The 8,371-nt window shown below is 33.0% G+C and overlaps 1 pseudogene; it reads right to left on the bottom strand.

The window, feature by feature from the left end:
* Positions 1–238: 238 nt before the first annotated feature.
* Positions 239–357, bottom strand: LOC112485521 (annotated as a pseudogene).
* Between the last annotated feature and the right edge of the window lie 8,014 nt (positions 358–8,371).

The following is an 8,371-nucleotide window of genomic DNA, read 5'->3' as shown; positions in this document are numbered from 1 at the left end:
AGTATATAGTGATAACAGCCAATTTTATAACCTGTTTTTTACTTAACAAATGGTGAACAACTTTAATAATATATGATAAACAATTTATATTATTTAGATGTGATTTTCAATATTGTACAGAATTTTATAATTTTTAAATTTAATTATTATTATTTTTTTTTAGGTGAGGCAACCCTTGGTTGACCTCACAGATTGCAAGGACCTTGTCAGCTTACAATCTCTTATTTTTAATTTTTTACATCTACAGCACCTGGTCTTCCTAGGTCATCTCCCATCCAAGTACTAACCAGGCCCAACCCTGCTTAGCTTCTGAGATCAGATGGGATCGGGCTTGTTCAGGGTAGCATGGCTGTAGACAGAATTTTATAATTTTGACTTTGTTCACTCTTGGTTGCTTTTATGAATTATTATTGTATATAAAGCTTTACGTAAATTCTCATGATTTCTACTGATTTAGTTACTGAAAGAGGACTATCTGGATTAAAGGGTACACATAGAATTAAAGTTTGAGCTCCCTTAATGCTCTGTACATTTACAGTTTCATTAGCAGCACATGACAACTATTTCTCCATAATTAATATTTATTTGATGAATTATATAGTTATATTTTTGTTATATATTCAATAATTAGAAAAAAAGAAAACTAGCACATTTTAACCTAAGAGCAAAGCCTTAAGCTAGTTTTATGTGGAACTAATCAATTCAGTGAGAAAAGCTGGATGAGTAAAGCTGTGTTTCCAGCCTTTTCTCAGTTTTTTCCTGTCATGAATCCTCTCACACTCCTGCACATGCTTGTACACATGTGCACGCACACACACACACACACACACACACACACTCATAAACGAAGTAGATATGTTCCATTCTACTAAATATTTCACTTGAAATTATTTTTACTTGAAATAGGTAAACCTAGGTCTGGCAGAGTTGCAAAACTCCCTGATAATTTTACTAGGATGAGTGAGTTACATATTTTTTTTTTTTAATTTTCTGTTTCTGTTTCAATATAGTTACAAAAGATTTCTATTAAGCCTTTTCATACTTGTGAAGTGCTATCTAATTTTTTTTATTATTCATTCTGTATTCAAAGTCTAGCTTTTAAATCTAGCTTTATAGTTGAAAAATTAATACATATAAAGATGAAGTGCCCTCAATGACACCAAAAATAACAAAAATGGCCTAACTCAGAGTTTCTTAGTGATTAAAATATGTATGTGTGTGCCTAGTGTCATTAGTTTTATGATAATCCTTGTTTTTTATATGATAGTTAAAATACTCACAGGTCCAAAACATATCCTTCAATGAGCTTGTGAAGAAGTAAAACAGTAGAAAAAAAACGACACTGAATATTAAAACTTAAAGACAATCTTCCGTATCTGCCAGGCTTACCTTTTTTTTTATTTTTAACATTTATATAATGTCTTTTCTATTTTGAAGAGGAAGCAAAAAGACGTTAAGAACTTAATTATGCTGACCTACACAACCCAGAGAGAAATTGTTTTTTAAATCTAATTTTTCTGACTTGATCTAAATACTCTTATTGTATGCCACGTGGAATATAACGTACTTGTCTATAGAAAGAAAAATGCTGTGTATCCATGCCTAGAGATACCTAGAGAGGGGCAACAGATCAGTCTAGGTGGCATTTTAAAGATTTTGTTTCAAAATAACAACAAATAGTAATCTCAAAAATCTTTTTATTTGAGTGTTTTCAATGACCACTATTTCGCTTAAAAAGTGTAATAATATTCTTATTTTTAAAGTCATAGTACACATTTATATTTTGCTGCTGTAAAGATAGCATTTTATGCCTAGAGAATTATATCAATTACCAAGTTTCAGTAGATCATATGCTAACACATTTTAATGCTCTAAGGAAAGCTACTTGACCTTAAATATTTTCAGCTGAAGTTTCTGTCTTATTTTTTCTTCTCTGATGCCTAATAAGTAGGACATTTGTTATTAGAGAATAAGGAATCCAGGAAATATTTGTAAGAATAGAAGTGTCGTGCTCAAAATTATTTCTGTCTTCTGCTTCTATCAGATTTTATTTTTATTTTAAGCATCCTAGGATAGCTTTCTTTTTCTGATTCCTCTACTTGATAGCAAATAGGCAATAGCCAAATGGGAATATATATAACGATTCCTGAGTATAAATCCTGTGTAACCCATAATCGATGAGTCTCTTTGGAAGAGTCATTTACAAAATGGACTTGAGTCACTTCTAGATATAAGATACAGTCAAGGTGACAATATATAGGAAATAAGTTAATAATTTTAAATGGTTAATATTTTGATTTACTTTTATCTTTTTGATGTCCTTTGACTCATTCATCTTTCTGGCTAGTGTAGCAGGCTAGGATTTATTACAGAAGGAATAAAAAAATAACATTCAGTTTTTATGTATATAATTGATACAACAAGATTATAGATGAGAAAATTATGCAGTGTTGGAAAATATAATTTCTCCAAATTAACTCTCTTATTTCCTCCAAACTAGAGAATTCTTGCCTACAGAGATGATTAAGACCTTGAGGTTGTGTTACTGTATAGGATAGAAAGTTTTAAAATGAAAAGATTAAAAAAGAAAACACATATCTTTCTCTTCCCTTAAAAAATGGCATAAAGAAAAAATATAAGAAAGAAGATTGAGATCATCAGACCATTCTTCAAAGCTTTGGTTTAGTAAGCAGGAGATACATTATATACTAGAGGTAAGAAGATAGGCAGGAGGGACATATCCTCCCTTACTTAGGGAGCAGAGCGATCAACTCTTGAATCATCCCTGAATGAAGCTGGAATACGAGAAAAGTGATCTGGTAAAATTTTGTGTATCTGATGTTATTTTCCCCCAAGTTACCCTTAGTTTTAATGAGGTATGGATGCTGGATTTCCAGGAAGTTATTTTTATGGAGTTAACTTTGTCAGAGACTATGATCTTACAAAACTGGGAGAAGACTGCCCAGCAGAATGGCTAGAGCACTAGGGATATACTCCCCAGCCTGTGTCAGTGGTAACTAAAATGGATCAGAAGCAGCCAGAGAGAGCCAAGTCATGTCTATTGCAGAGCTCAGCCATAACTGCTGAGGGTAAAATTGCAGGTGCATGAAGGGAATCAAGGTCAGTTAAGTCGTATGTCATGATATAAATCTCCTCTGCTGTTTCCTCCAATTAAGAAAGAAAAATAAGAGGAAAGAGGAGACAAACTGCCTCTTTAAAATCCACACAGGATTCAGCAAGAAATGGAGCACTGTTCATCTGAACCTAGATTACAGCCCTTTCCACTATATTTCAGGTATTTATAAGAACCTGTGTGACTCTAGTCAGACTAGATTATCTCTAAATGTTTGTGAAATTTTATATTTCTATAAAATATTTTATTTAAATTTGTTAGGAATGGAATGAAATGTTGGAGATAACTCTTGTCCTTATAAGTTTAAAACTTAAGAAAAAGCAAAGGCAAAAAAATGATGTATGCAAATGTAAATACCAAATAACATGATAATGAAGGACATTTAAAAGATAGTACAGTTATATTTAACTTTAACACAAAAAAGAGTATTAATATTTTGATATTGAAGTAATTTGTTAACATTTGAAGTACTATATGAGGCATTTTAGAGATAGCCTTAAAATATGCCTTGATATATTTGGTATTTTATGCAACTAAAGACTATAGGTTAAAAAATCTGTTATGCAGTAAGAATACAGACATAAATAATCCTGTCCTCATGAAACTTACAGTCTAAGCTTAACAGAGAATAAATATGGTTAATAAACCAAGTACAATATAGATAGGATTAGTGTTTGGGGAGTTGTCATTATAGAAAAATGTCACAAGCAGAATACTTAGTAATAAGTAAGCTTGGAATTTGGAGACTAATAATAAATACTAGGACAAAAGAAAGCTTTTGAAGGGGAAAGTGGTGGGAGATTAAAGTGCAAATGTTGGTAATAACCAGATTTTGCAGTGTGTTGATTATTTGGCTTCGCAGTTTAGATTTTGTGTAGTGTGGAACCACTGAAAAGTCCTAATCATGAGAATGACATTTTTGAAATTTTTCTTTAAGAAGAAAAATCTAGCAAGGCCCCAATGGAGAGGGAGTAGAAGCCTGTGCAAATTACCGGAGCCCCATGAACCAGATAAAGTTGCATAACAATACAAGACTACAAGGCATAGGTAAAGATCTTTGACTACTTAGTAAAAAAATATATATATTTAGGCTAGGTTTTGTTACTGGGATAACCCTAAAAAAGTTGCTGCAAAAGAGGAACTTGCTCTAATTGGACCCAGTCTTGTAGGAGTACCTGCAGGTGGGGCAGGAGGGTAAAAATAAGAAAGATAAGGAACTTACTGGGTCCTCTATTTATTCCTTCATTTCATTCACTCATTCATTTATAAATTTAATCATAATTTTTTGAGTACCTAATGTACCAGTGATATAGTGCATGGTAAGGACCCTTGATTAGTAAGACAGGATGTTCCTTATCAGGGGCATAAACACACACAATGTTTCTTTAGTGGAATAAAGGTGGAAGGAGTAGTATAGAAGCAAAAGAGACAGAGAGAACACTTGATTCTGTGCCTCCTGGAGGAAATGAAGAGCAAGAAATGTATCTTCTAGGATTTATAATTAAACATACTTATTTAATAGTAAAGTAGCAAATGGGGTGGGAGAATAAAAAGATCCCCTGGTGGAAAGGGATCAGATGGATAAAGAACCAAGGGTTCTGGAAAGGGCATTATAGGCGAAGAAAAGCAGGAGGGCAAAGGGGTCATACTCAGATGTGTGAGGATAACAGATTTGTCTAGGGCAGTTGCTGAGGGAATGGAAAATAAAGCTTTTCCAAGGAAGTACTGATAATGCGTAATGCCAGATCCCTCCCTAGCAAATCCAAACGTGGTGAAGTGGAATTGTCATACATCTAAATGAAGACCTTCGACCTACACCTGAAGTACAAAGGCTGGATCATGGAAGGTGACCAGTCATGATGACTTAAATGTAGTAGGCAATCATGCAGGGGAGGAACAGAAGGAAGAATAATTTTATGTTTAGAATTAACTGTTTTTAAATTATTTTATTCCTCCCATGAAAATAAAATTAAATGAAACTCCTAACTAGACCTGGTGACAAGATAAATGAGCTGTATCTCATTTTTCATTAATACATTTTGTTTTACATTTTTTTAACTCAGAGAAATATAGATTATTTAATATTTTTCCATTCCTACTACCAGGTCTATTCAAATTATATCACTCTCTTTTATTTTTAAATTTATCCCTTATAAAATTAATACTTCAGAATATCCCATGATCTGAAGTATCCAAGATGAGAGTGTTCTAAGAACTTCTTGGCTTACATATATATATATCTTGAAATTCATTTTTTTTTTTCCCTTGGCAGCAATTCTTTTCACCTTGAATGGAATTATGATTTCAGAAAATAAGGGATGAACACTAAAGGAGCTCTCTTATAGATGTTTATTTTGGAAGAAAACATAGGCAGTTTAATCCTCATAATTGTAAGATTGTCCAGAGAGCATTCTATGTGTTAGAGCTGTTCAGAGGTGGCATTGGACTTCTTCAAAAGTCAATGACCTACTCCTCAGGGAGAAACAGAATGGATTTAAAACATATGGTGACACTTAAGAGTGTAGAGCTTTCAGTAAAATTATTTGTTCAACATTATTCAAATGACATGCTCCCAGGTATTTTAACTGTCTCTATCTCTTAAATCTTTTATATTTGTCAAAGTTATGATGCAATTTTTCGTTAAGCAGTGCTTAGCAAGTAAAAGTGAATACTGGCCCCCAGGTAAACAAAATAATAATCTTTCTTATCCAGAGTTCTGTGAAGTTTGAGATAAAGCACAATCACTGACTTAGTTTTCCATTTGTCTTTATGCCAGAGACTGTTTTGGGTCTAGGAGTCAAAGTGCTTTAATGAAAAAAATCAAACCAAATCTAGAGTACATTCTTATACCAGAATGCTGAATGACTGTAGTTATTCTTTCAGAATGTGACACCTTGGAGCAGAAATTGTTTTCAAAACTGACCTGCTCAGAGATGTTCTTGGGCTGACTTAAATGTCCTGAGATTAATGTAGTAGGAATAGATCTGCCTTGGGACTGCTAAAAGAGTTACCTTCAGCTGTCCTTTTTTATTGGTCAACTGCTAGCCTCACAGCAGAATAAATTGTGAAGCAGATGCTTAGAAATCTTTTACTTAATCTAGTCTAATGAGCAATGCAAGATTGAAGCATGCTAAGTCAGTCGATAAGTGTAAGTAGTCTTTGAATATAATGTCATATATATACTGTTTCAATATAATTCCCAAATTATTCATAACTTTTTTTCTATTCATTCAGCCAACATATATGTACTCTTCCAGGTCCTAGGAATACAGTGGTGAAGCATGCCATGCTAATAAGGGCAAACACCTAAAAGCATAGGAACAAAAAATTAATGATAAATGATCTGAAGTGTGCAAAATAGGGTAATGCGATAGAAAATGTGTGCTTTGGCTGGATTATCAGGGAAGGATTGATATTGGAGTTGAGACCAAAATGATAAGAAGCAACTATCTGAAGATCTAGTGGAGAAGATTTCCAAAAGTAAATATATAAAATACAAAGGCCAAAGCAATGTACCTGATCATTGATCATTTTCAGAGACAGAAAGAAGGCCAGCTGAGCTATTGCTTAGAGAGTTGAGCAGTAGTTAATGGAAGACTTTCTAAAATATTATAGACAATTTCATTTTTATTCATAGTACAACAGAACCACTGAATTATTTTTTAAAATTTGAGCTATGAATTATATGATTTCTGTGTTTTAGTGGAAGTCAATTGTGTGAGGCAAGAGGAGGGTCAGGAAGTTCAGTACAAAGGCTCTTGCAGTAAGTAGTTCAGGTGAGAGCTAATGGTAGCTTGGATAGGATTATAACATTTACGTGTTAGATAAAGAATGTAAAGGAAAAAATAGGGCAAAATGACTCCTACATTCTTGTTCTGAATAATTAGGTGATGCCAATCTGAGGATAAAGTATGGGTGGGGGATAGGTGAAAAATTAACAACTGAAATGTTTTGATGCTTGGTAGATACTTCAGTGGTATAAATTGAGTATCGATTGGATTACTCTGGAATTCATGGGCAAGTCCAAACTTGGTCATCTGAAATTCATCAATAAACAAAGGATACTCTAATATCTGCAGCTTTGATAGCGGAATAAGAAACAGTAAAGAAACAAATGAAATGAAGAATGAGTAAGAAGAAACTGGCTTATTGTAATGTCTCAGAAAACTAGAGAATGTAATGTTCAAAGAACGAGAGAGTGGTCAGTTACCAGAAATGAAGTTGATAATTTGAATAAGAATAGGACAAAAATAGCCCAATTGGTTCGGCAAGATGTAGTCAGTGGTGATTAATTGACCTTAGTCTATAACTCGACTGTACTATTTTGGACTGAAAAACTTCACTGTAAACCTTTTATTATTGTCAGTAATGCAGTAATGGTAGAATTAATTACTTTAAAAAAAAAAATTTCCTGTAGTGGCACAAACATTCTGAGGAATGGATGGCCAGAAGGATGAATGTTTCTACATTCTTTCATCCACAATCACAGATATCACTTTATTCCCTCTCTCATAGACTTTATATTATTGTGCAAAGCCAGCAATCTCACAAGTACAAGTAATTGAACTCATGCCTCTTCATGAATTTCAGACTCATATTCAATTTGATAACATATGACTAAGCTTGTGAAAGTTGAAAGTTAAAACAGCAACTGAATCCTCTGAATTCAGCTTACATTCTAAAGATGGGTGGCACTGTGGTTATTAGGCATTTATTTTTTGCTGTATTCACATTCTTTTATTTATTATATCCGACGTTAATTGCAATGTGCAAAAGAATAAACTTACATTTTCCTAAGGTAAGATAAATGTAGGAGAGTAGACTCAAATTAGCTCACTCTGAATATCAATCAGTATACCATGTGATACAGAATAAGCCCTGTTAAACAAATTTGGATATTTCTAACTTAAAAAAAATGTGGTTCTTACTTAACCCTACATTAAATTATAACTAAACAGAACAACTTCTCTTTGTATATGCTGATTAAATATTCTTATAGCTAATTACATGTAAAGAATCTCAGAGACCTCTATACAAATACAATGTAAGTAGAAGTGTTGATATTTTGTTTAAATTGTTTAATTTAGTTCATTTTTTTAGTTGCTGAATTTTGCTTCTTACTACAAGCTTTTAGTTTCCTTAAGGATGCGGCAAGGAATTTATCACATAGTTCCTGCTGCTAAAAAGTAAACTTAAGGAACAGACGGAGATGGTGGCACACTTGCATTTTGTTCAAGG

This window comes from Pteropus alecto, unplaced genomic scaffold (genome assembly GCF_000325575.1).
Source record: "Pteropus alecto unplaced genomic scaffold, ASM32557v1 scaffold5, whole genome shotgun sequence".
Taxonomy (NCBI): Eukaryota; Metazoa; Chordata; class Mammalia; order Chiroptera; family Pteropodidae; genus Pteropus; species Pteropus alecto.
The sequence above is the reverse complement of the archived record's forward strand: the minus strand, read 5'-3'. Positions and strand labels throughout refer to the sequence as shown.